At 52.9% G+C, this 27581-nt stretch overlaps 1 pseudogene; it reads right to left on the bottom strand.

The window, feature by feature from the left end:
* LOC113995314 lies at window positions 1-22148 on the bottom strand (annotated as a pseudogene).
* Window positions 22149-27581: the final 5433 nt, after the last annotated feature.

Here is a 27581-nt window from a genome sequence, read left to right as displayed (position 1 = left end):
TCACACCTCGCAGGTCCTGCCGCGCAGCTGCTTCAGGGACACGGGGCGGCAGAGACCTCTCTGTGCCTCCTCGTCGGTCCCTTGGGGCGAGTCTTTTAGATACAAGACAGTGGAGACTCCCCAGTGCGGCTTTTATGGTGTTTTATTTTATGCTCTATATTTTACTCCATTCACAGCTCGCCCCCCGCCCTCGGCGCGGCCCTTCTGGCGACACCCGATAGCGCAGGTCCCTCGGTGCAGCTCTTTCAGTGACAGGGGGCGGCGGGGACATCTCAGTGCAGCTTTTTATTCTATTTATTTTACTCTATTCTCTGTATTTTATTCTATTCTCACCCCTCCCGTCCCTCGGGGCAGCTCTTTCAGTGACACGGGGCGGCAGAGGCCCCTCGGTGCCGTTCATCGCTCCCTCACAACCCCCGGGGCTGCCCTGCCGAACCCTCACTACAACTCTTTTAGATATCGGGTGGTGGAAGCCCCTCGGAGCAGATATTTTATTCCATTATTTTATTCTCTATATTTTATTCTATTTAACACCTTGCAGGTCCTGTCGTGCAGCTCCTTCGGTAACACGGGGCGGTGAAGACCCCCCGATGCGATTCTTTTATTATATTTTACTCTGTGAATTTTATTCCTTTCACACCTCCCGTCCTCGGTGCCGCCCTTTTATCACCGCCCCGTGATGCGGCTTTTTCGGGGATACCGAAAATCGCCCGACCTCCCGATGCCGCCCCACCGGTCCCTCGGGGCAGCTCTTCTAGATACGGGGCGGCGGGGACCTCGCTAGTGCAGGTTTTTTTCTAATTATTTTATTCTTTATTGTATTCATAGCTCGCCTGTTCCGCTGTGCAGCTTCTTCACTGACACGGGCCGGCCGGGACACCCGGGGGGTGTCATCAACCCCTCACCCCCCCCGGTTCCTCAGTGCAGCTCTTTTAGATATGGGGTGGCGGAGAGTCCCCCAGTGCGGCTATTTTGTTTTCCTTTGTTTTATTCTCTGTATTTTATTCTATTCAGACCTCGCCCCCCCTCTCTGGCGACACCCGACAAGGCTCGTCCCGCGGTGCGCTTCTTTTCCTGTATTTTCCTCTCTTGTCTGGATTTGATTCCATGCCCACCCCGCCCGGCCCGGGGCAGCTCCCCCAGGGCCCGCCCGCCGCCGCCGCTCCCCGGGGCCCTCCCCGCGTCCTGCCGGGATCCGACACCGCCGGCGGCCCCGGCTTCAGCTGGGGACAGCACACAAGTGCTGCTGGGGGGTCCCACCTCAGTTCGGCTTGGTTTGTGCTTCCCAGGCTGGGCAAAACCCATTGTTGGAGTTTTCTGCCAGAAATCCGTCCCCTCCTCCGCTCAGCCAAGTGGACTGGGGGCCTTTTTCCCTTCTGGGAATAAATAAAACCGATATGTTGAGCCCCGACAGGACACAGCAGCCCTGCAGCCTGCGGAGCCTGTGCTCATCTGTGTCTGGCAGAGGAACAAAGCAGCTCAGGGACAAATGAATCAGTGGTTAATTAGCCTAATGCATTGCTCCAAAACAAGGGGTGGGAAAAGTGAGGCTCCAGGGCTTCCAGTCCCTCATATATGGCCGGGAAAGCCGGCCTTCAGCCCCACAACACTGTATTTGTATCTATTTTTCGATAGATCTGGCGTTTCATTGATTGGATCTCGACATTTTTTAACTCTTTTAATGTCACTTTATTAATTCTCTTAGAGATCAGGATCAAGACCTTGATCTTTTATTTTCACCGTTTTGGGGAGCTGAGGAGGGTTTTTCTCTCAGTGTCTGGTGCTGCAGCTTCTCGTCCTTTCCCCCGGTTTTCCATCCTCTGGAGACAACCCCCGCACCTCGATGCCCCTCACCGGAGCGTCAGGGCAAGTCCCCCCGGCAGCTGTGGGGCTGTGGTTGGCTGCTGTCCCACTCCCCTAAGCTGGGATCCCAAAAGAGGGAGCAGAGGGATTTTTGGGGACACGCAGCTCCTCCTGCTCCTGTGCAGGGGGGTCTGCAGGGGTTTGGGGGAGTCTCACCAGGGTGCTTTGCCCCAGGACACCCTGCCTTGGCCTCTAGGGGGTTGAGGGGGTGACGGGTGCTCTTGAGCCCCTCCTTTTTTCTGTACTCCTTCCTTGAACACAGGATCTGGCATCCAGTGCCCCGAGGGGTCCTTGACCGCAGCTGTCCCCCCGCTGTCCCCTCGGGGGCCCTTACAGTCACCCTGGCGCTATCCCTCGGGCTGGGTGAAGAATGGCCCCCACGGGCTTTTTGGGGTGGTGGTGGAGGGGTCCGGGTACCCCTCTGGTGTTTTCAAGCATGTGATGAACCGGGAGCAAAACCCCCAAATCAGGTTTCCTGGCTGCAAAGCTCAGTGGGGCTGCCCCATGGCACTGCACTGCCCCTGGAACCGGTCTGCACCGGGGCTGTGAGGGGGGATGGACTGGGAGCACTGGGAGGGGCTGCTTGCAGCAGCCCTGACACCCTCCCACAGATCCCCTCCTCCCCTCCAGCCTTCACCGGGGGTGCCATGAGGTTTCTTCACCCACCACCCACATTGGAGTTGTCCCACAGCTATTCCGAGGCTCCTGCAGAGGCATCTTTGGGGGGTCAGGATTAGGGGGGCCCTGAGACCTCTTGATGCAGCCCCAGGAGAGCAAAGCCCCCTGAGCAGACATGGGTGTGTCCCCCCTGCTGCAGAGGAGAGACCCCCGGCCCCAGCACCACCTCTGCCCTGCCCAGCTCCTCTAACACTGGAGGCCTGATTGTTAAGAGGTTCTGGGGCTGTGGAGTCTCTGAAATGACTGCTCTATATATGGCAGTTTCCCAGCTAGCATAGAAGTCAGGGTATTTGGATTAGAAGGAAGAAAAGTAGAAATCCAGGTGTCATTAGTAAAGTATTACGATCTCAGATTTTTCTTAAAATCTAGGGACTGAAAGGTAAAGAATATTTTTTTCCCTCTGAGACATCCCAGGGACTTTGGCTGCTACAGCTCCAACCTGTCAAAGGCACTCACAGGGGCTCCATGGGGACATTCCAAGGATCTCCAGCCTGCTAAAGAGCCGGGATGTCACAGACACTCACAGGGGTTCCTGTCCTGGGCACAGTGGGAGTTTAAGGCAAAGTCTATTAGAGAAGCTCCCATTGAGTCATGAGGTGCAGAAAGGACCCCCAACACCCCCCAGAGACCCCCAACCCCCCCCCCCCAGACCCCCTGGCTTTCTAAACTACTTCCCCCAGAGAAGCGTGGCAGTGGCTAGATCCAATCTTAGCCCCAGACTTCGTCAATGGTTTCTGTGTAAAGGATTATGCAAGTCTGATTGAACCTCCCCAGCTCTGCCCCCTCCTGCCTCTTCCTCTGCACTTGGGAGAGGAGAGAGGAAAAATCTGCATCACCCTCCTGCTTCCCAGCCCAGAAACAATTTTGGAGCTGCAGCTGCTGCTCAGCACCCACAGCTGGTTCTTATTTGGGGCTGATTTTGTTAAATCTCTTATTCTGGGAGAGAGATGGAGCCTTTTCCTGGAGCAGAGGCCCTGCTCAGGGGTGGGAAATGGTTCTGCGTGTGGAGGGCTGGTGGGATCCATTCCCCCTGACCCACCCCTTGCACTTGTGGCTGGTGGGTGAATGGGTTGGAGGGGCCCTTGGAAGGGGGGAAAAGCTTTGAGGGAGAGAAATTCCTGTGCCTCCATCCCGTTTTCCCACTTCTTCCTTCCCAACCTGTTTCTCACCCCGAAACACCCCAAGCTGCAGCCTGGAGCAGGAGGAATTTGAGGGATGGAGACAGTAACAAAGGGCTGCATCAATTAAACCTTATTAAAAATTCAAGCATTTGGACAGGAAAAAAACATCCTTTTGAGTCTTGCCTTTGCAAACACAGGCAGGGGGTTCTCACCTGGAAAATATTTACCTGGGGAAGTACCAGGTGCAGGGGCTGTAATAAATTTATTTACAGTGGTGATGCATGACATCTCAGGCACAGACCCCATGCAGTATAATGGAATCCTTTATTACAGTTCTTTCACGGTTTATATACCCCGTTACAGCAGCAGTAAATTCCTGTTAGTAACTTTTCTCTAGATCTACTTTTTAGTTAAGCATTCACTGCCCATGAGAAAAATACTCCCAAACAATTTCCTCCACACAAAGACACATCTCACTACGTCCGCTAGAACCAAGCCACACATTAGAATCTTTTTCACCCATGGCCCCAATCCCAAAGTCCGATCCCATCCTTCAAAGGGGTTCCATCTGTTGTTCACCATCAGTTTCTTTGTTAGGTCCTGTAACTGTTGTAAAGCTTTTGTGAATGGAGGTTGATTTGTCACTCAAGTTCATGCAACACATTCCATCAAATCCTTCCCATCCATGTCCCTGTGCTAAAAGCAAAAAGTCAATAGCAGCTCCGTTTTGCAAAGCAGCATGTCCCACTGACTGAGCATCAGTCAATAAATCTGCAATAGCCTGACTAGTAGCATTTGTCTGTTTTGCTAACCAACATCCTAATTTATTTAATGTAGCTACAGTTTTTGCAGCTGCCACTCCAAGTGCTAGGAAAGAGGCAACAATTCTTGTCCCCTGATTCCAAAATTCTACATTATCCCTACATTCACTAGTGAAGGTGTGTACATGTCTCTCGTATCTATAACAGTGTTTTAGGATCATTGTTGTATTAGGAGTGAACAAGGTTAATTTTCCTACTGTATAAGGTCCTCCAATAATTTGTGCTGGTACCAAAACCCAGGCTCGATCTCCACAAAAGAGGAAAAGACTGGATGGTAAGGTCATGGGACTGGAAAAGGATAGGGTACTATTATCTACATGCGAACACCATAGAGACACGTTACTAAATGGTCTGGTACCTGTAACATTCCACGAGGTGCTGACATTGTTCCTAAACATTATACATCAATGTGCATCCAGGGATTCTAACAATTCCAGTTCTTGAGGGGGATTTGTACCTGGCTGACTTATGTGAGGCCACCACTCATCCCAGGAGTCATAAGTGTTGTTTCTCATAAGATTCTGGCAGGAGGATGGTGCATGCAGTGAGTGATTACAAAGAGTGAACAATTCCTGCGGATCTAGAGGAACACCTACTAAGCAAGTCAAAAAAGGGTTGTTGGGTGTTGCAGTGCTAAGACACAGGGTATCCTGACCCGTTACATTGGCTAATGTAACCCATACGTTCTGTTTCAGTTGAGCCACCAGCCATCCTTGAGTTACTGCCATTACAGTGGCAAAAAGCATACATGAACAGGTATCAACAGATACGTGAATGTATTTTAGTCTGCTAAGGGAGGGATAATGAGCGGTATCAGTTTGCTAGATGTCACAGGGCTGTAAGCCCCGAGGGTTCACACCATGTGGCAAAGGCAAAGGACTTATATCCTGGCAATCAGGGCAACTGCGAATAATGTTTTGAGCCTGTTCTCCTGTGTGAAACCATAGGACCTTTGCAAAGCTTTTGCATTTTGATGGAAAAAATCATGTGAAAGTCTGGCCTGTTGATAGGCATTAGGGGTTTTTGCTGCTGCAAGCAAGGAAGTCTGCTATTTGATTTCCCTGTACAATTGGGCCTGGCAACACTGAACGTAAAACAAAATATTCATGGTGATGGTATTCTAATAAAAACAACAACTGCCTAAGGAGTGAAAACAATCGTTGATTAGAAACTGTTTTGAGAAATGCTCTGTCTAAGCGCTGAATAATACCCGTGACATAAAGTGAGTCAGCAACAATATTCAAAGGACGCTGTTAAAGAAGAGTAAAGGCACGAACAGCAGCTGCCAGTTCCACTACCTTTGTAGAGCCTGTAACAAAACTAACATCTGAGTTCCATTTATCACTGTCTGTTTCCCATGCTACCACGGCTTTTCCCGTTGCCCCCGACCCATCTAACAGTTAAAGCATTTGGGATAGCAGCTCGAGAAAGGTGGGTCTTTAACTGTAAAGGCAAGGCTGACAGCGAATGTAACAGCTTGTGACGAGGAAGAGAAAATTTTCTCTCTCAATAAATTCCGCTAAGGCAATCTGCAATGGCATGTGCTGTTGAAGCCAAAAAGCAAAATCTTGTTTTGCAACCGCTATATAAATTACTGCAGGATCACATGCCATTAATTGTTGCAAGCAGTGTCTGCCTCGCTGTGTGAGCATAGTCAACATTTCAATACCTGTGGTTACTGTTTTAGGAAAGGCATGAGGCAGAAAAACCCACTCCAGAACTTGTAAGGGGTTCATCCTACTGGCATAAGCGGGCATAAGGTTGAAATGTATTATAAATTAAATTTTAAAAGACTGGTAATTCCAGTCTGCGGCAGCTATATCGACCCTGAATAGCCTGAAGCACAAAAGACAAAGCCTGTTCTGCTTCATTAGTTAATGAACGAAGTGAAGATAAGCCAGGATCACGCTTTAACAACTCAAACAATGAGGCCAATTGTTCTGTAGATATGCCTAATTGCGGTCGCACCCAATTCATGGTGAGGAGAGGCCCGGGGAGCGGCGACCCTCGCAGGGGGCCGCCGGAGCGGGAGATGCGTTTGCTCCCAGCGGCGCTGGGAGCCGCGTGTTCCCCGCTGCTGACAGCGCCAGCAGCACGGCCGGGCAGTCTGAGGCCGTGGGGGCCGCTGCCCCCGGCCCGCTGGGCTCGCACGGCCCCGGCGGCGAGGAGGAGGCGGCAGTGAAAGTGGATACGCGGGGCGGCGGCGGCGGAGCGGGGCTAAGCGGGGCCGAGCGGGGCTAAGCGGGGCGGAGCGGGCGGAGCGGGCGGAGCGGGGCCGAGCGGGGCCGAGCGGGCGGAGCGGGGCCGAGCGGGCGGAGCGGGGCCGAGCGGACGGAGCGGGCGGAGCGGGGCCGAGCGGGCGGAGCGGGGCCGAGCGGGCGGAGCGGGGCCGAGCGGGGCCGAGCGGGGCCGAGCGGACGGAGCGGGTGGAGCGGGGCCGAGCGGGGCCGAGCGGACGGAGCGGGCGGAGCGGCCTGAGCGCTGCGCTGGCGGGCGGACAGAGGGCGGGATGGCGGCGGGAGCGAAGCCAGTCCTCCCTCCTCCTGTCCTTCTCCCTCCTCCTGTCCTTCTCCTTCCTACACTGCTCAAGAGTCCCACAATATTGTGAAGAATCACTGTTTTTCTCGCTTCCCACCTCGAGTTATGCGGGTTTTGCCCAAGACACGGAATTCGCCGTGGAGGGGTTTTAGCGGCGGATTTGCCGGCGCGGCAGAAGCGGCGACGCGGAGCGAGGGGTTTAGCAGGGCTGTTCCCGAGGTGCGCGCGGTACTTTGCGGTGAGATTGTCAGCAGGAGGCGGATATAAATCCTGCTCTTTTTCAGAATCGATCCAGGGTGGATCGAGAGGATCAACAGGGTTTGAGTCTTGGGTAGTAAACGGGGATTGTTTCTCTTTAGGATCATTCTTGGCGAGGGGCGCACTTGCCAAAGAAGGTAAATCAGTTACATTTGTGGCTTGTAGGCGGGTTAATGCCGAAAACACCTGTTGCCACGTTGAAAGTAAACTTAAAGCTTTTTCATCTAGCGTTCGCCCCAGCTCTTCCCCAGTTCGCTTCCGTATGAAAACATTCAAAGTTCCCTCTCGGGGAAACCAGGAACAATTGTCTGTTACCCAAACTAAGAGTGTTACTAATGATACCTGGCATACATTACTGCCGTAAATCTTTAATATCTTTGTGAGTATTTCCATCTAATTCTTTTTTGTTCTCGTGTTAGTGATTGTCCCATGGTTCCCAGCTGCTCACCCGCTGTCCTGCAGAGGTGATGGGCACGTGTAGTCAAATTCTGACCCCGGTCTCTTTCCATGGTTCACCAGGGCTATGCCACCGGAGCTCCAGCTATATTTTCTGGATTAAATTTGCAAACCCCACGTTCAGGATGCCATTCGTGACGTCTCAGACACGGATCCCATGTGGTATAATGGAATCATTTATTACAGTTCTTTCACAGTTTATATACCCCATTACAGCAGCAGTAAATTCCTGTTAGTAACTTTTCTCTAGATCTACTTTTTAGTTAAGCATTCACTGCCCATGAGAAAAATACTCCCAAGCAATTTCCCCCACACAAAGATACATCCCACCACGTTCACTTTTATCTTGCCAAGTTCCCCTTAAGTTTCTCCCAGGTCATATAATCTCTGTTCCCTACAGTGATGCCAAGAACACCTGCTGGGCATTGCTAAGGGGGTTTATATAGTTTTAGTAAGTATAGAAACACTTTACATTTGCCAGTGACTCGGCAGCAGAGTCCACAGGTACTCCTAGTCTGTGTCAGTTGATCCTTGTTCTGTTTTTTGGATTTTTTTTCCTTATAAATGTTCCACAAATTGCTCCTATGGGATCAGTTTTGCTTTGCTGAGGAGACGTGTAACTTCTGGGGGCAGTGGGGGAATTATCAGTGTTGTGTGTTTTTATTTGAGGAGCACAGGAAGATCCTGATAAAGCCCACGATGGAGCAGGACCTGTGCAGGCCCTGGGAGCTCGGGGTGTTGTCCCAGATCAGCTCGTGGCAGGAGGAGCTGAGGGTGCCCCTGTCCCCTCTGTGGCCCCAGGGGTGGCAGAAGCCCCTCGTGAGGCAGGTCCAGAGGCACCATCTCCTGTCCTGGGGGCTCCATGAGCTGCCCTGCAAAGAGTGTGGAGACAGGGGGTGGCCTCAGGTGGGTCTGAAGGGCCGTCCAGCACCTTGGGGGGTGACCGGGGGGGCCTGGGACTGAAAACACCTCCCAGCTGTGCAAGTCCTTGGGACGACACCTTTCCAGGTGTGGTGGTGCATCCCCACCCTTCCAGGCCTCCCTGTGATCTGAGAAATGCTCCTTAGGCCTCAGCCTTGATGAACAGCCCTGGGCTGAGCTGCTCTTGAGCTGCTCAGAAACACACTCTGCTGCCAGGAACTGGTGCTGTCTAACCAGCTCCTGCAGTTTAACCAACAGCCTGGGAAACTTCTTATTTTTCTTGCCTGAAGAACAACCCAAGTGGAATCTGATTTTTGTTCTCCAGTGGATGACAAGGTGGGAGTTGTGGTTGAAGCTCTTCCCGTAGTCGGTGCAGCAGAAAGGCCTCTCCCCTTGTGTGTGTCTGCTAATGCAGGAGATGTGAGCTGGTCTGAAACCTCTTCTCACTTTCAGGACACTTGTAGGGCTGTTCCCCACTCTGGATCTTCTGGTGGCAGATCAAGTCAGAGCTCAGGCTGAAGCTCTTCCCACATTCCAAGCACTTGTAGGGCCGTTTCCTGGAGTGCAGGCGCTGGTGGGTGATGAGGTTGGAGCGGTCATTGAAGCTCTTCCCACATTCCCCACACTGGTAGGGTTGTTCTCCAGTGTGGATGATCTGGTGGCAGATCAGGCAGAAGCGCCAGCTGAAGCTGCCCCCACGCTCCGAGCACTTGTAGGGCCTTTCTCCAGTGTGGATGGGCTGGTGGCAGATCAGGTTGTATCTCTTCCTGATGCTCTTCATGCATTCCAAGCATTTGTAGGGCCTTTCCCCAGTGTGAAGCTGCTCATGGACCTCCAGGTCAGAGCTCAAGCTCTTGTCCCTTCCCGGCACAGGGTGGGTCTTTCCTCCTCAGAGCACCCTGGGCTGCCTTTGGAGACCCTCCTCCTGGGGTACCTTCGTGGCTTTCCCTCCCCGCTGCCTTCCTGCGCCGTGGAGCCCTTCAAAACGGCCTCTCCCACCAGGCTCTGCTGGGGGGATTTGTCCTCCGGGCTCTCCGTCCTCAGCTCGGGGCCTGGGGCAGGAGGGAAGAAGGACAGGGAGGGGATTTGCCTCCGGCCCAGAGGGAAGGCCAAGGACATCCCCCCAACTCCGGCCCCGGCAGGACGGCGGCGGCAGCGGGGTTGTCCTGCAGCCGGGGGCGATGCTCGGCTGGGAGATACAGGACAAGACAGGGGCAAAGGGGCACTGACTTCCTCCTCACCTGCCTGGGGGTCCTGGGGCATCTTCCTCTTCCTCGCAGCCTTCAATTTTGGCTGCGTGTGCGGGTCCCCACCCCCGATGGAGCAGGACTGGGCACTGTGGCTCTGACCCTTGATTCCAAATCTCCTTCTCTCTTTTTCTCTTTTTGTCCCCTTTCCTCGTGATGATCATAAATGCCAGAACTGCTGTAGACTCCCTTCCCCAGCCACGGATTACCCATTATGGTTCCAGAGTTGCCAAAAATAAAAGCCATTCCTGTTGTCACTCCAGTTCTTGTAACAGTTCGTTTGGATACACGTCTGGAATAAAGACAAGTGCCAGAAATATTCAAACACACAAAATATCTTTTATTACAGTGAGAATAAAAATAATAGTAATAAACTTAGCAAGAGGAATCAAAAACTAAGAAAGGATACAAAATAACTACCTTATCGGGTGGCATTAAAAGAAATACTATGAACAGCATTTAATACAGTATTAACTAGTGAAAAATGGGAAACAAAATAAGGATCTTAACACAGTATTATAGATAACACGATATTGGTTAGTAAAAAGGGAAATTAAAAGGAAAAAATACTATAAACATAAAAGGGGAATTAAGGGAACAGTAAAAGAATATTAAAAAGTTTGTTCTCTCAGTTGCTTCCTATCAATAACCTGTGCTTACCCACACAGACAGGCCAGGGCTGTCAGGATCTGCAGCAGCTGGTCGGTGCCCGTGCTTAGCGGGCGTCCCCGCGGAGTAACACAGTCTCGGTGGTAGGATGAGTATCGCTCGACTCAGCAGCTCCGACACCCCATTTTTATCAGTTCCACATTACACTACGTAGGGCCAGTACCCAGTATAAGGTGAGGCCTGAATGGCAGCCAAACCCCGCCTAATCATTACCTAATGGCAACAGCCTGCGCATGCCCTGCTTGTAGGGCAAGGGGCCAGCGACCCCTGCCCACATCATCTTCCTCCCATCATCATCTTTCTCACCCCTATGGATGACCTCTACCATTGTGTTTCAAGGGTAGATGTATCTATCTTGCAATATGTAGCAAAACCAAGGAAGAACTCAGCTCTGATAATAGGGGATATCAAGCTGACTTGCTAAAAAGCACAATGGACCTTACAATTAGCTTGTGCCATGAAGTTCCATTGTACCATACTCTAGCTGGTTTCACATCCTAATATGATGCCTTTCTCACGCCTCTATGCTCCATTGCTCATCTAATTCAAAAGTACCCCCCTTACAGTTCTCCAGCGGTGTTTCTCTTTCATTCCCCCCAAGGGATCCCTCAGGAAAAGAACCTGTTGTGGTGCCTCTGGGGCAGGTCATGACATGGGCTCTGACAGAGCCATGTGTGGGAAGAGCTGGGAGTGGAGAACTGGGGGGACATGGATACTGGGGGGGTTTGGAGGGTCCGTGGATTAAGAAAAGGGGGAACTGGGAGAACTGGAAGAGGCAGGAAGGGGCTTCAGAGGTACCTGGGTTCAAGGAAAGCACGGCTGGGGGCGAGGTGACCTGGGATGGCTGGGAATGGTGGTCTGGGAGTCCCCAGGGTCAAGGAAACAGGAGATCCAGGGACTGAGAGAGGTGGGATGGCTGGAAAAGGGGTTGCAGAACCAGGGAAATGGGTGCAGGGGCATCCCAGTGCCCAGGAATGGGGGTTCAAAGGAGTGACAGTGTCAAGGAAAAGAGGAGGTCTGGAAGAGGGAGAGTGCCTGGGAAAGTGGTATAATGGCCAGTCTTCGCGAGCGAAGATTTTTGGGAAAGGTCATTAACCCTTCCAGCCTGCGCAGTGGATTTTTAGGTGAGACACAGTGTGCGCTGAACTGAGCCCACCCTTTAGTCCTGAGGTTCATCTGCCAGGGCCGAGCAAAGCTTGGACAGTGGCAGTGAGGTCCCCAGGATGTAGGTTTGTTTAGAGTGACCTTCTCTTAGGTGGATTGCCTACCAAGGCTGACGAGCTCCACCTGCCCAGGGGGCCGGGAATCGAACCCGGGTCGCAGAGGTGAGAGTCAGGCACTCTAACCACTAGACCACCAGAGGCCTGGGAAAGTGGTAGTAGGAGGGTATTGGTGCAGGATAAAGGGCTGCAGGGGGGTCCTGGAGCTGGGGAAGGGGCTGAAGGGGCATCTCAGTGTCATGGTCACCTCTGGGAAACTCAGGGGCACCTCATGGGCATGGTCATGGCCATCTCATGGTTTTTATCACCTCATGGCCATGGTTGTGTTGTGGTCATCTCATGGTCATCTAAGTTTCACAATCATCTCATGGTCAGTCATCTCATGGTTTTGATCACATCATGGTCACAATCACCTTGTGTTCATGGTCATCTCATGGTCGAGGTTGGAAAAACCCTCTGAGACCTTTAAGGCCAACCATTAACCCACCACTGCCACAGCCACCACTAAAACATGTCCTGAGGTGTCACATCCACGCTTGTTTTGGGCACCTCCAGGGATGGTGACTCTACCACTGCTCTGTGCCAGGGCTGGACAACCCTTTCCCTGGCAAAAACATTTTCCTAATATCCATCTAAACCTCCCCTGGAACAACTTGAGGCCGTTTTCGCTCAGATATTTTGCTGATTTTGGACGGCCCTCATTTGTGTCCCATTGAGGTCCCCTGATCTTTTCGGGGTCACCAGGCCCTGGGTAATGACCAGTGATAGATACAGTTATTGTACTGACTATAATTCTATAGAAACATATTAATATATTAGTAGAGTAATAATGCTATTTACTCTATTAATTCTAATTAATAATTCTACTAACTACAATTAATTTTTACACCATAAATAGAGTCCTAACATTTGTAATTTCATTACATTTTTACCTCCCTCAATCACATTAAACCTTTGGTTTCCACATGGGAAGAATAAATAGATTAAACAGTAAAAACAACAATTTCCTAATTTTTCTCCAGTTTATTCCCCTCCCCAGGCCCGGCTGGGTGCCCCCCACCTGCCACCTCCTCAGGGGAGATGAGATCCCAGGTAGCAGCTCCAGACTCCTCCTAGGCAGGTATCTCAGATGATTTTCCTTTTTTTTGCATCCTGAATCTTCCAGGATCTATCAGAGACTCTTCCCAGGCAGAGACTCTTCTGTCTTTTCACATCTCTTCAAGGGAGCTGAGAGCCCAGGAAGCAGCCCCAGGCTACTCCAGGGAAGCTGCCCAAGATGATTTTTTCCCTTTTGCAGGAAACTGTGTCCTCCTGTATTCACCCAAGACTCCTCCCATGATTCTCCTGGAGTATTTTAATCTCTGATTTTGGGACCTGAGTTGCTCTCCCCAGGCTCAGAATCTTCCAAGAAAGGTATCCAATATGTTTTTTCTCCTTTGGAGGTAAATTTTTGCTGTGGAATCCACCTCAGACTCAACCCAGGTGTGTCCCAGAGTCTTCGCATCTCCTCAAGGAAGCTGAGTTCCCAGGAAGCAGCCTCAGATTCCTCCAGGGAGGCTTTCCGAGATGTTTTTGCTTGTTTGGAAGTAGCTCTCTACTCCAGGATGCACTAGAGACTCCTCCTGGCATCTCCCAGAGTCTTTTCATCTCTGATTCAGGCACTTGATATCCTGGGTAGAAGCTCTCAGTCAGGTACCCAAGATGATTTTTCTCTTTTGAAGGAAAATGCATCCTCTGGGACCCAGCTGGAGCCTTCTCAAACATTGCCTGGAGTCTTCATCTCTCATCTGGGGACCTGAAATCCTGGATAGCAACCCTAAACTATTCCAGGAATGATTCCAGATATCGTTTTTTTTCTTTTTGTAGTTCCAGGATCTTCCAGGATCTACTTGAGACTCCTCCCAGGCTTCTCCTGGAGTCTTGGTCTCTGATTTCAGCATCTGAAATCCTGTGTGTCAGTCCAGACTCCTCCAAGGCAGGTAGGCAAGATGATTTTTCTTCTTTTGTAGATTCTGCGTCTTCCAGGATCTACATGAGACTCCTCACAGGCATCTCCTGGAGTCTTTTCACATCTCCTCAAGGGAGCTGAGATCCCAGGGATCAGCCCCAGACTGCTCCAGGGCAGCTGCCTGAGATGATTTTGTGCAGGGCAGGAGGAAGCTCTGCAGGCCTAGAGTAGCACAGGGGCTCTGGGGCTCTGCTGGCTCAGGAGCAGCCGAATGTGCCTCCTCTTGTGCCGGGGTCTCTGTCCTGTGCCCTGCTGGGCACATGGAGGAGCAGCTGAAGCTGCCCCCTGTTGCGGTAGGAATTCTTTAGGACACAGCAGACGTAAGAAATGATCTTAGCCAGAAACCTTGAGATTTAAACACAGACAAGAAAGCCTGTTTACATTTGCTCTCTGATATCCTTACACTAACTTTTAATTAAATAGACTTCTAGACTACAGAAGTAAATCCCTTTACCACCTTTGTTTACCCCCATCTGTTGTGATTGTGATAAAGAAATATTTGTTTATCTGTTTGAAGAAAAATATCTCCCTGCACTTCCGAGACCTTTAACCCTAGCTGTGAATACAATGTATGCCCCTCCTTCTCTGAACCCTATATAAACCAAAAGTTTTGTACAATAAACTATTCAGTTTCGGACCCTCAGACTGGATTGTTTATTATCATTCTAAGCATCTCAGCCCCCTGTGCCAGGGGGTGTGTCTGGGTTTGCAGCTGGACACAGCGGGGCCCAGCTGGGCTCCTGTTGTGGCACAAGGGGCGCACGGGGTGGGCAGTGCCCTGTGGTTCTGTGGCACTGCCAGGCCTGCCCGCCCTGCTGCCCCCGCCGGCTGCTGGCCGGGGCCAGGGGCTTCCAGCCCCGCCAGCACCTGCTCCTTCTGGCCTGGGACATCCCTGGGCTGCCTCTGGTGTGGCCAGTGCAGGGCAGGAGATGGTTTGTATGAGAAATAAATAACCTGGTTTTATTATAAGCAAATGAACTTGGTAGGAAGACGGAAGGGGGTGGGTTTTTTATTTTCTAAGAGGTTTTTTTAGGCATACTGCGGAGGCTGTAATGTGGATGGTCCTGCCTGGACCTGATGACAGGGAACCTTTCACGGTTGGGAGTAGGGAAAAATACAAAAATAAAGATGTATCCTCCATGCGGCAGCCTATTATGTACAGGGGGACCACTCCCCCCCGTACAGGTCCAGGGGGATAAGTCACAATCAATCAAGAGAAACCCCCTTCTGGGTCAGAGAAATTACCCTTTAAGGCAAAAAAATGGTGGTCAATGAATACATAACAGTTTGTGATAAACTGAGAAAATGATTCGAGCTAATTAAGAGAAAACTGTGTAAGGTTAATATGACCTGGAGAGAAAAGAAAAACAAGTCGTAAAACTTAATTGGGCCCCTATAAAGGGATAAAACAAGTTACCTCCCTTTTACCTTGTGTAGGATTTATAGTGAGAGAATTTTGTTTAGTTAGCTAGATAATAGCACCTTTCTTAAAATTTATAACTTTGTATAGATAACAAGCGAACATCTGCTGAAAGTCTGATTTAACAATATATTATGGATGCTTATAGATAACATTCTTGTTAAGAAATATCTGTGGAATGTCTGACCTAACAATGTGTAATGTTTATACTTATGTATAATGAATATTCATGTAGTAGCTGGAAATAAATGTAGAACAAATGTCTTCTTTGCGTGTGACAGGCGTTGGGAGTTGTTGAACCCCTTCCCTGATCACCCAGCGCTGAATTTGCTTTTATCATATAATAAAATTCTGATTGGAAATTGCCCGACTGGGTTTCTATTTCTCACAAGTTTATGTAACGGAAAGAATACAAAAGGCACGATTTTCAAACCGTTGGTGTGCTTTTTAGATCCTTGTGATTTTGGAGCGCCCAGCGCGCTGCATTAAAAAAATTCTCGCTACACTTTCCTTGTCCTACAGGTATTTTTTTGCCGTTTTTAAATCTAAAGGAAGGATTTTTCCGACAGTTTGCCCTGGGGGGGCTGAAAGGAGAGCGGGGGACGCGCAGAGGCCGCCCGGCTCCCCCCAGCCAAGGCCTGCCGGGCCCCGCCAGCAGCGGCTGGGCAGATGCCGGGGCTGCAGCGCTGCCGCGCAGAGGGAGCGTCCCGGGCCCGGGCCCTGCCCGTGTCCCTCCGTGCTCGGCACTGCCGGCTCCAGCCCCGCCAGCCGCCGCAGCCCCGGCAGCTCCTGCCCCGCCGGCGCTGGCCGCGGGCTGCGGTGCCGCTGGCCGGGCTGCCCGGCTGCCAGGGACCCCCAGCACAGGCCCTGCCCCGCTGCGGCCCTCGGCCCTGTGCCCCCGGGGCCGGGCTGCCATGGCTCCCGGGGCTCCTGCAGCTCCGGGGGCTGCGGGGCCAGCACGGCCCGGCCCCGCCCAGGGACCAGGCCCGGCCCGGCTGCCCTGAGGCTGCCGCTGCTGCAGCTGAGGGCGGCGGCAGGAGGAGGCCTGGGCTGGAGGCGGCTGCCTCGGCCCAGTGCTGGGGAGCTCGGCGCCGGCCCACCAGCGGCCTCTCCTCCTGCCCCGGCCCTCAGCTGGACTGGCCACCCGGGGGGCTCCTCAAACACCCCAGGCCAGGGCGGGGCCCAAAGGCTCACAAGGTGCCCTCGGTTCCAGGAGGCCCCACAGTGTCACAGTGGCCCCTGGGCACCCGCAGGCCCCACATCACACAGCCCTGGCACTTGCCATGGAAATACCCGAGCAGCCCCTTCCAGCACAGCCGCTCAGGGCGGGTCCCTTTCGGCTGCTCTGGGGCACTTTTTGTCTGGAGGGAGCGTGTGGGGATCCCCCCCGCAGCCCGGACAGCGGGACAGCAGCACCTCCTTGGTGCTGACACCCCCCAGGAGTGGGGGAATGTTTGGTTTTGGCCCTGGGACATCTCTGGCTCCTTGAGGACAGGGCTCCTGTGGGATATGTATGTAAGGAAGAAATTGAGCCATTAGAGAGCAACCAAAAGGAGGCAATGAGGATGGGGAAGGGCCCTGGGGGGAAGCCGTGTGAGGACACTGAGGGCACTTGGTGTGTTCAGCTGGAGGAGACTGAGGGGAGACCTCAGTGCAGGTACAACTTCCTGGGGAGGGGCAGAGGAGGGGCAGGCCCTGAGCTCTGCTCTGGGGGGACCAGGGACAGGACTGAGGGAATGTCCCGAAGTTGTGTCAGGGGAGGTTTAGGTTGGATATTAGGAGAAGGTTCTTCCCCCAGAGGGTGATTGGGCACTGAACAGGCTCCCCAGGGCAGTTGTCACAGCACCAAGGCTCAAGGAGGGTTTGGATGATCCTCTGGGGCACATGGGGTGAATCTTGGGGATGGTCCTGTTCAGGGCTAAGGGTTGGACTCCATGATCCTTGTGGGTCCCTTCCAGCTCAGTGTATTCTGTGATGCTGTGACACCAACTGGACTGGTCTAAGTGCACGAGGAGCCTCTTCTTCCCCCCTCTCAAAATGTGGGTGCCCCCCATGTGGGGAGGGGTCCTAGACCTGCTGCAGGGTGCCTGGAGGAAGGAGGGACACCCTCCTCCAGGTGGGACGTCCATCAAATGTGGGACCTCCACAAGCCCCTTTTAACCCCACAAAACTGGGGGTATAACCCCTCCTCAGCCATCAGTGGAGCCATGGAGTCACCCCAATCCCCCAAAATGAGGGGGGGGACCCCCAAGAGCCATTTATAACCCCTAAAAATTAGTTGAAAACAGCAGGATCCTGCCCAAAATGGGGTCATCTCACCTCCCAAAACGTGAGGGGTTTATCTCAGCCCCTGAAAATGAGGAGGGGGACCCCCAAAAGATGTTTATAATCCCCCAAATTGGTGGAAAGCACTAGGACCCTCCCCAAAATGGGCTCCCTGGATCCCTCCTTGTGGTGTCCCCCTCAAGTGCTGGAGCCACGCATCCCCCACCCCATCTCCCAGTACCTCCTCTCAGGATTGGGGGGCACCCAAAAAACTCCCTCAGTATTAGAGGGCACCCCAAAGACCCCCCAGGAACATGGGATACCCCAAAAACCCGTCAGGAAAGGGGTGCCTCCTGGCCTCATCATCCCCAACATTCAGCTCTCTCACTACAGACCCCATCCCACCCCCCCCAAACTCCATCCCATCTCTCTCCAAGCCCCATCCCAGCCCTCCAACCCCATCCTACCACTCCTGGGCATGAACTTCCCCCTCTCTGGTTGCTGACACCCCACGGGGTGATCGGGGGGGCCTTTGGAGGGACTGTGTGATTGAGGCATTTTGGAGTGGGATCGAGTCACTATGAGGTGACAGATTGATCCATCTCAGCTTTTGGAGTACAAAGTGATGGAGAAAACTCACCTGGCCTGGGTATTCCCAATTTTGAGGGAAAACTCCCCCACCCCACATCCCCCCAGAACCCACAAATCCTCCTGAATATCCCCTTGAACCCCAAATTTCCCCTCCCAGAATCCCAGAAAAATGGTAGGGCTTTAAATATCTTTATTGTATTTCTTTATTTTTACCCCAATTTCAGGTGTTTTTAAGGAATGAAGATGGATCAAAACAAAATCAGGGCCAGCATAAAAGGATCTACATGTCAGCGTCCTGTGAGGTTGGTTTGGGTGGCCTGTCAGCCATGGAGAATTAGAAACACAGAATTATTTAGGATGGAAAAGATCTCGAAGATCACCCAGTGTTGCTTGATGCCAAATCAAATGATTGGAATGAGCAGGTGAAATTCTTTGGCGGTCTAAAGACAACAAATCCACTCTTACCAATGAATTTCTGACATCTGGTCTGTGTCCGGATGGATGTTCCTCCCCCTGCATTCACCCACGTGCCTATAGGGAACCATAAGGATGTGCAGACCCCCAGCCAGGTGTCTTCCCAATGTGGGTCAACAGGAACTTAGGTCAGCGGGTCTATGCCCCACATGGGTGATGGAGCAGTGGATGAAGCTCTTCCCACAGTCAGAGCAGTCGCAGGCCTTCCCTTAATGGTGGGTCTGTTGGTGTGTGGTCAAGGCGCAGCTCTGCTCGAAGATCTTCCCACACTTGGGACACTTGTAGGGCCACTCCCTGTGGTAGACGTGCCGGCGTCTGATGAGGTTGGGCTTCTGGCTGAAGCTCTTCCCACAGTCGGTGCAGTGGAAGGGCCTCTCCCCGTGTGCGTCCGCTGATGCACGAGGAATTTGCGCTGCTCTGAAATGTCTTCCCACACTTGAGACACTCGTAGGGCCATTCCCCACTGTGGATCTTCTGGTGGCGGATCAAGTTGGACTTGATGCTGTAGTTCTTCTCACACCCTAGGCACTTGTAGGGCCGTTCCTTCGTGTGCAGGCGCTGGTGGTTGGTGAGGTTGCAGCTCTGGCTGAAGCTCTTCCCACATTCCCCACACTTGTAGGGCCGTTCCCTGGTGTGGACTATCTGGTGGCAGATCAGGTAGGAGCTAAAGCTGAAGGTCTTCCCACACTCAGGACACTTGTGGGGCCTCTTCTCAGTGTGGATGTGCTGGTGGGTGATGAGGCTGGAGTTGTGCTTGGAGCTCTTCCTGCAGTTGGTGTAGGGGAAGGCCCCTCCCTCGTGTGCGTCCACCGATGCCTTATGAGATTTGCCCTGTTCCGAAACCCCCTCCCACACTCAGAACACTTGTAGGGACATTCCTCTGTGTGGATCACCTGGTGGCGGTTCAGGTGAAAGTTCCGGCCGAAGCTCTTCCCACATTTCTGACACTTGTAGGGCTTCTCCCCTGTGTGCAGGTGCTGGTGGGCAACAAGAGCGGAGCTACAAGTGAAGCTCTTCCCACAGTCCAAGCACTTGCAGGGCTGTTTCCCAGTGTGCAGGGATTGCTGAGTGCTAAGTTTGGAGCTCTGGCCAAAGTTCTTCAATAATTTCACACATTTGTATGGTTCCTCCTCTGTGTGTACGCTTTGGTGGTAGAAGAGGTGGGAGACGTGGCTGAAATTCTTTGTACATTGCAAGCACTTGTAGGGCTTCTCCCTGGGGCGAAACTGAACGTGGACCTCCAGGTCAGGGCACCGGATCAAGCTCCAGCTGCCTTCCTGGCACAGGCTGAGTCTTTCCTCCTTGGAGGACTCTGGGCTGGCTTTGGAGACCCTCCTCCTGGGGTACCTTCGTGGCTTTTCCTCCCCGCTGCCTTCCTGCGCCGTGGAGCCCTTCAAAACGGCCTCTCCCACCAGGCTCTGCCGGGGGGATTTGTCCTCCGGGCTCTCTGTCCTCAGCTTGGGGCCTGGGGCAGCAGGGAAGAAGGACAGGCAGGGGATTTGCCCCCAGCCCAGAGGGAAGGCCAAGGACATCCCCCCAACTCCGGCCCCGGCAGGACGGCGGTGGCAGCGGGGTTGTCCTGCAGCCGGGGGTGATGCTCGGCTGGGAGATACAGGACAAGACAGGGCAAAGGGGCACTGATTTCCTCCTCACCTGCCTGGGGGTCCTGGGGCTTCTTTCTCTTCCTCACAGCCTCCTCCACCATTCGGTCAAGGTTTGGGAAGGAGAAATGCTGGATTGGGAGAAAAAACAAGCTGTGAGCATGTTGGCTTAGGGGTTCCTCCTGCCCAAGTTCATCTCTAGAAGTCACTTGGAGTCTTGTGTCCATAATAACCCCTACGAGTGACCCAACTGCGATCCAGGTTGGGCATGGACCTGGTGACCCACATTCCAGGTGATCCATGCTGGGCAGTGTATTGGGTTTGCCAGGTTTTGGTAGTAGGGGGACTCCAGGGCTGGGTTCTGTGAGCAGCTGCCAGAAACTTCCCCCATGTCCAGCAGAGCCAATTCCAGCTGGCTCCAGGACAGACCCGCCTCTGGCCAAGGCCGAGCCCATCAGAGATGGCAGTGACACCTCAGGGAGAACGTACTGAAGGAGGAAAAAGTCCTTGTGCAGATGGAATTGGGTGCAGAGAAGAGCAGAGTGGGAACAGGGGAGAGGAACAGCTCTGCAGACCCCCAGGGCAGTGCAGAAGGAGGGGCAGGAGGTGCTCCAGGCACCAGGGCTGAGATTCCCCTGCAGCCCAAGGAGGAGCTCACAGAGCAGGGGGATGCCCAAAAAGAAGGATGTGAGCCTGTGGGCAGCCCGTGCTGGAGCAGAGTCCCTGCAGCTGCTGTGGCCCCAGAGACCTCAAAGGGTCTCAATCAGCACCGCTGGTTATGGGGCCCCCACAGGAATTGTCCATCCTGGCCCCAAGTCAGGTCCATGACTTTCTCTGAAAGTTGGAGAACAAAAATCGGATTCCACTTGGGTTGTTCTTCAGGCAAGAAAAATAAGAAGTTTCCCAGGCTGTTGGTTAAACTGCAGGAGCTGGTTAGACAGCACCAGTTCCTGGCAGCAGAGAGTGTTTCTGAGCAGCTCAAGAGCAGCTCAGCCCAGGGCTGTTCATCAAGGCTGAGGCCTAAGGAGCATTTCTCAGATCACAGGGAGGCCTGGGGGGGTGGGGATGCACCACCACACCTGGAAAGGTGTCATCCCAAGGACTTGCACAGTTGGGAGGTGTTTTCAGTCCCAGGCCCCCCCGGTCACCCCCCAAGGTGCTGGACGGCCCTTCAGACCCACCTGAGGCCACCCCCCGTCTCTCCAAGAACCTGCAGGAGGGAAAGCAGCTGAGTCTAAACCAGCAAGTGTTCTCTCCAGCTCTAATGTCTCGTAGCTGCTTGCAAGCTTGTTTTGCTTTGTTTGCTAAAATGTAGAAATAGTAAAAAGCTTTATGAGTTGGTGCTTGACTTGTGAAACAGCCCCGGGCAGCCAACTCTGAAACAATAACGACTCAATGTGTCTCTCGAGTGTGTCATTATCGGCTTGTCGCAGCCCAGGGAACGAATGCGATGTTTGCGGCCAAGGCCGAGGCACAAACCCGTTCCGAGCCCGCCGAGGCTCAGCGGGAAGGAGGAGCCCGCGGGCAGCCGCTCCCTCAGCGGCCCCTGGGGAGGGGACACGGGGGGACACGGCGGGCCGAGCCCGCCAGACCCCGCTCCCCAGGGCCGCCGACACCGCCCCGCCCGGGCAGGCCGAGCCCGCCAGACCCCGCTTCCCGCGGCACCTCCCGCCCCCTCCGCCCGCAGCGAGCCCCGAGCCCCGAGCCCCGGCAGGACCGAGCGCGGGTCCCACCTGCGCCGCCTCCGAGCTCCGCCGCCGCCTCAGCGCCATCCAAGCGCTGCTGCCGCTGCCCCGGCCCGGCAGACGAAGGGAGGGAGCAGTGCCCGCCCGATCCGACCAATCAGCGCGCGAGGGCGAAAAGTGACGGGAGAAGCAGCCAATCATGACGGGACTCGAGCTCTGCCGCCGCCATTTTGTGGCGCGGCCCGGGCCGGGGGGCAGGAACAGGGCATTGCCCGATCGCCGCCCCGGCACAAAGACCCGGCTGGGGGACATTGATGGGATTGGGAACGGCTCAGATCCGAGCAGGAGGATGAGAAGTCAAACGAATCCTAATAAAACACCTTACCCCACCTCTCCCTCCTTCACGGACTTCACTTTATCCGCTATTCCCTCCCTCCGCTCCTCGGCACAGGGGGATGGGGGTCCCACAGCTGCTTCCCGCTCAGGGAGAGGAGTCCGTGTCTGCTCCGTCCTATGGGGTAGAGTGGAGTCCGTGTCTGCTCCGTCCAGCGTGGGGTAGAGTGGAGTCCGTGTCTGCTCCGTCCAGCGTGGGGTACTTGGCAGGGGAGACAGTCCCCCGGGAACAGGCTGCTCCACCGTGGGTCCCCAACGGGGTCACAAGCCCTGCAGGAGCTTGTTCTGCGTGGGCTCCTCTCTCCGAGGCTCTGCAGAGGCTTCCCACGGGCTCTGGCCTCCTTTGGGCATCCCCTGCTCTGGCGTGGGCTCCTCCCCAGGCTGCAGGGGGGGGTCTCTGCTCCATCCTGGACTCATCCACAGGTCACAGGCCCTTCAGCTCAAGTTCACACCGAGTTCCAGCCTGTCCAGTGCAGTAGCAATTCCCGGGCCTCCTGCCAGTCCGGGCACATCGCCGGGGCTGTTGCCCAACGTTCCCAGGCACAGCACAGTGAGGTGATCAGAGCTGAGCAGCTCAGCAGCAGTGACAGCAACGAGCAGCCACTAAGGAGCACCAGATTCTGACACACAGCCAGGAGCTCCAGACAGCACCAGCAGCTGTAAATTCCAGCAGCACATCCCAATCCCACCTGTCAGTATCTCCAACACTCCCAGCCCCACGCTGGACACCAACAAAGGCTGTTGTGGTTTCACCCCATCCAGCCCCCAAGCCCCTCCCAGCCACTTCTCACTCCCCACCAGCAGGATCAGGGAGAGAACTGGGAGGGGAAAAGCTGGAAAACTCATGGGTTGACATAAAGACAGTTTAATAAGGACAAGCAAAACCTGCACACACAAGCAAAACAAGGAATTCATTCCCTGCTTCCCATGGTTGGGCAGGTGGTCAGCACCTCCAGGAGAGCAGGGCCCCATCCCACAGAACAGTGACTTGGGAAGACAAACTCCATCACTCCAAAGGTCCCCCCTTCCTCCTTCTCTCCCCCACTTTATATCCTGAGCATGATGTTGACACTATTGTCTGGTTCAAAGGTGTGGGGTGGAGTCCCACTGTCTGGGTTGCCCATGTATTAGTCAGGCACAGGTGCAACTCAGTTCTTAACACAACAGAAGGAGAATTAAGGAATGACACTGCAAAGGTTATTGGTGTGACAGGGGTTAAATTAGGAAAACAGTCATCAGTTTCTCTATTTGCCAAACTCCCCTAAACCTTTGCTAGGAAGAGATTGATTGGAAAACTTGAGGCAGAAATTAAATTTAAAAATGGGCACATTGAAATTGTAATTGCTGAGACTAAATATGTTGAAGCAGCAACTCTTCTTGAGCAGGAAATAACTCCAGTTAGCAGCAACATCCCAAGGGAAGCTGAAGATGCAGTTGTTCCTATCATGTGGGCCAGTGGGATTCTATGAAAATCAGGAAAGGCAGCACCTGTAAGAATTACCCTTAAGCCAGAAGCTGTACTGATAAGGCAGCTCCCGCCTGTCTGTGAATACCAGGAGGAGGAACTGGGGGATGGAGCTGCTGTTGGGCATTTGTTGTTTCATGGTATGGGTCCCTATTCCTGAAAGGAAAGACATGGAACAATTAAGACAGACGTCTCTGAGCAAAGCCACTCCAGTTTTGAATGGAATACCTGCCAAAATAAATCTGTTTCCTTTCCCTGGTTTTTGTTGGCTGTGAGGAGCAGGAGCTCTGCCCATGTGCTGCCAAGGACTCAGCTTTGCTCTGCTGCAGTGCAGACACGGAGCTGCTTTGTGACAGCTCTGACATTCACAATGGACATCAGATGTAATCCAGTGGAAAAGCTGCATCTCTGACCTTGTAACTCAGAAGACCGTGGGCTGCAGAGAGAGGCTTAGCACAGCCTTTTACTGATTTTACCTGTGTTTTTTCTTTTGCACCATCACATCTGGAAAATGTACTCTTTATGGGCAGAAATCCACATTCTAGTTACTGTGAATGTGAACCTGGACAGGCAAAACGGATCAGCTCTCTATGGCTTAGAGCAGAGCCAGAAGAGGTGCAATGTCCATCAGTCTGCTTCCCATCTCTCCTGAGTTTTCCCATTTACTGCCTCAAAGGTGACTTCACCTACAAATTAGTCTTGAAAAACATGACAGAACAGGACAGGAGTCCTCCCACAGAGAAGCCAAGGGCTGGCAGAGCAGAGTGTCCACCCCCAAGGGAAGGTTCAGCACTGCTCAGGATCCTGCCCAGGCAGAGCTAGGCCTTGTTGGGGGCAGCTCCAAGCCCAGCAGCACAGGCCCAGCAGAGAGGGGGGGGTCCCGCAGGGGAGATGTTCTCCAGGCAGAGGCAGCTCCTCACCCAGCACACAGTGCCCAGCAGAGCTGCAGGGAAGGGCCCCCAGAGCTGCCCGAACGCCCCCTCCCCCGGGCCTTGGGGGCACTTGCCCCCCACTCTCTACCCTGGGCTCTGATGCCGGGAGCTGTCCCTGCCAGCAGCTGCTTCCCTGTGCCCAGAGCTGGGCCCTGGCAGTGCTACCAGAGCCCATCCCAGCCCTGAGGGCTCAGCTCTGCCCTGCAGAGCCCTCCCAGCAGCACAGGGCACTGCCCAGGGGCATCTCTGGCTGGGCAGGCTCTGATGGCAATGTCAGAGCAACCCTGAGGAGGCTGGGAAAGCGACACTGATGCTGCCTGTAAGGCACCATGTGCTGATCTCTGATACTGCCTGGTTTATTCACCTCTGCACAGAGCAGATTTGGAATTGCAGTGCTGCCCTCTGAAATGAGACATTGATTTGTACTTCTCATTACTCACGAGATAAACAAGAGCATGAGGTTGAAAGAATGGGATCATCCCCTCTGAGGCAGCCCCTGCCTTTCTGTGCTCATTGAAAAGTCTCCCGTGAAATCTCCTCTTGTGCTCTCCAGCTGTGAGCAGCCCTGACTCACAGAGCACCTTATCCACATAAGGACTCAGCCCTCCAAGTCATTGTCCTTGCCCACAGCCCTTCTCCCCCAGCCCCGGCAGCAGCTCCCCGGGCTGGCTGAGAGCTGCCCCTGGCAGGCAGCAGAATCCCTGCCCAGCACAGCACCCTGGGCTGCAGGACCCTGCTCTGCCCCACAGCCCTGTGAGTCTGTGGCTGCAGGGCAGGGCAGCTCCTGGAGGCATCTCTGAGCACTCTCCAAGGTGCCAACAGATGAAAACATGGTCTAAGTCACAGGGATACATTTTACCAAGGCCTGTAGTGGCAGAACACAGGGCAATGGCTTTAAATTGAAATAGGGGAGCTTTATGTTGGATAAAATAAAGAAATACTTATCAATTGGGCTGGCAAGAACTGCAACAGAAGAGGATGTCCCATCCCTGGATTTGTCCAAGGTCAGGAACTTTGAGCAGCCAGAATCAGTGAAGACGTCACTCTCCATGTCCAGGGACTTGGACCAGATGAGCTTTTATGTCCGTTCCAAGCCAAACCATTCTTGATTCTTTGAGTCCCAAACTCCTTCTCCAAAGAATTTCTATTGCTAGGACATGAATTACCATGTTTTTGGAGAAGCCATTGTAAACTCAGAAGGTAAAAAATCAATTCAAATAAAGTTCCAACACCTCTGTGTGAGAGCTTCACCAAGTGGGTCAATGGCAGAGCCTCCCAGGATGACTTTGCCAGTTGAAGATGGGGGTCTGATACTTATGATGGGCAACAAGAAAGCACACTTGGGGACTGTGCAAGACTTGTGGGATCTGTGATGCAACTAAAACAACAAGGATTACTTACAGGGATGTTAAATGTATTGTCAGTCACACGAATCACACCACCAGGTGCAGCCAAGAAGGCATCTGAGTGACAGGGACACACCACGGCTGAGTCATTAAGCCAGTCAGTAAGAGTTAGTAGACATAGTGAATTCCTCCTAGAACAGTGTCTTCCCTATGGGACATCCGGGCAGGGCTTGCTCTGCTCAGCATTCCCTACCTCCTCCCGGGATTCTAGCCTCTGCGTCTGCAGAATCGGATTGCAGACCGGCTCCACTCAGGATAAGGTTCCATCCAAGGGGCTGGAAGCCAGCAGGGTCCTGTGGGAGACAGAACACAAGCACAGCCCTTCCCCATACTGAGCACTCAATAGGACTTTGTCATGAGGTGTCTTCTTGTGGGTTTTTGTTCAATACTTGTTGATTCAAATTCAAAAAACTAAGGGTAAATACAACTTTATCTACTTAGGGTGTCATATTCCCCCTTTTTTGTTTTAAAAGAATGGTTTTTAATCCAGAGCACACATTTCTTGCACCTGAGATAGGCACAAGTGATAAGACCACATTTATGTTTTTTTGGTTTTCTGTCTTATTTTTTTTCTTTTTTCTTTCCTTTCTTTTTTTTTCTGTCTTTTTTTCTTCTTTCTCCTTTTTTTTTTCTCATTTTTTTTCTTTATCTTCTTTTTCTTTCCTGGTTTTTCTTTCTTTTTTTTTTCTCTTTTTTCCCTCTTTTTTCTTCCTTTTTTTTCTTTTTTTTTCCCGTTGTTTTCTATCAGTTGTATTTTCAAGGAAGATTTAAACACATATCAGAACAATCTCCATGTACATATCTTACGAAAACAGATAATCTGCCATTGTTCCAGGTTAGTGAGGATTCCCAACATCACAAACACTGAGGTACCAAGGGTGGAAGCCAAGCAACTTTATCCTGTCCCTTGCCAAAGCATTCAGTCCACACCCAGCCCTGGATTTCTGGAAAGCTGCTGGGTGGGAGCAGCAGATGGAGCTGGTGCTCGGCAGGAGGGGCAGGCAGGCCGTGCACCTTCCCTTAGAGGCACTTCAATTATCCAGGAGATCCAATGGTTCCAGGGCTGTGTGTCCATTCTTCAGGCATCCAGCCCCGGCACGGCCGCAGCCAAAAGCAGCCCCGTTTCCCAAAAGCACCATGAGGAAGGATGGGGGTGGAAAACCCCCACCAGAGGTAAATGAACACCATTAAAGGCAGGAGAGAGAACGCCCACCGGAGGGAGATTCCCACGAGTCAAGGTAGGAGACAGAGCCCTCAGCAGAGGTCCTAAAGCCCCATCAGTGGGGATATCAATAGGCTGAGCAGCAGAGCAGAGAGAAATGTCAGGGAATACATCCTCCTTCTCCCTGAAGACGTTGTCCAACAAGTCTAAAAGATGCATTTTCAAGGTGTCCAAACTGAAATAGAATATTGCCATCATCGTCCCTTTGTCCCTTGTATTCGCGCTCAGTTAGATGCTGCTAATTTTGGTCTGTGTTTTGGCCCAGCCACCTCCAAGAATCTGTTCTTCTCCTGCCAACTTATGTGAAAACAAGCACTGAGAAACGAG

The sequence above is a fragment of the Pipra filicauda genome, unplaced genomic scaffold (genome assembly GCF_003945595.2).
Source record: "Pipra filicauda isolate LSUMZ 115617 unplaced genomic scaffold, ASM394559v2 scaffold718_size133179_pilon, whole genome shotgun sequence".
Classification (NCBI taxonomy): Eukaryota; Metazoa; Chordata; class Aves; order Passeriformes; family Pipridae; genus Pipra; species Pipra filicauda.
This window is presented reverse-complemented; position numbering and strand designations above follow the sequence as displayed.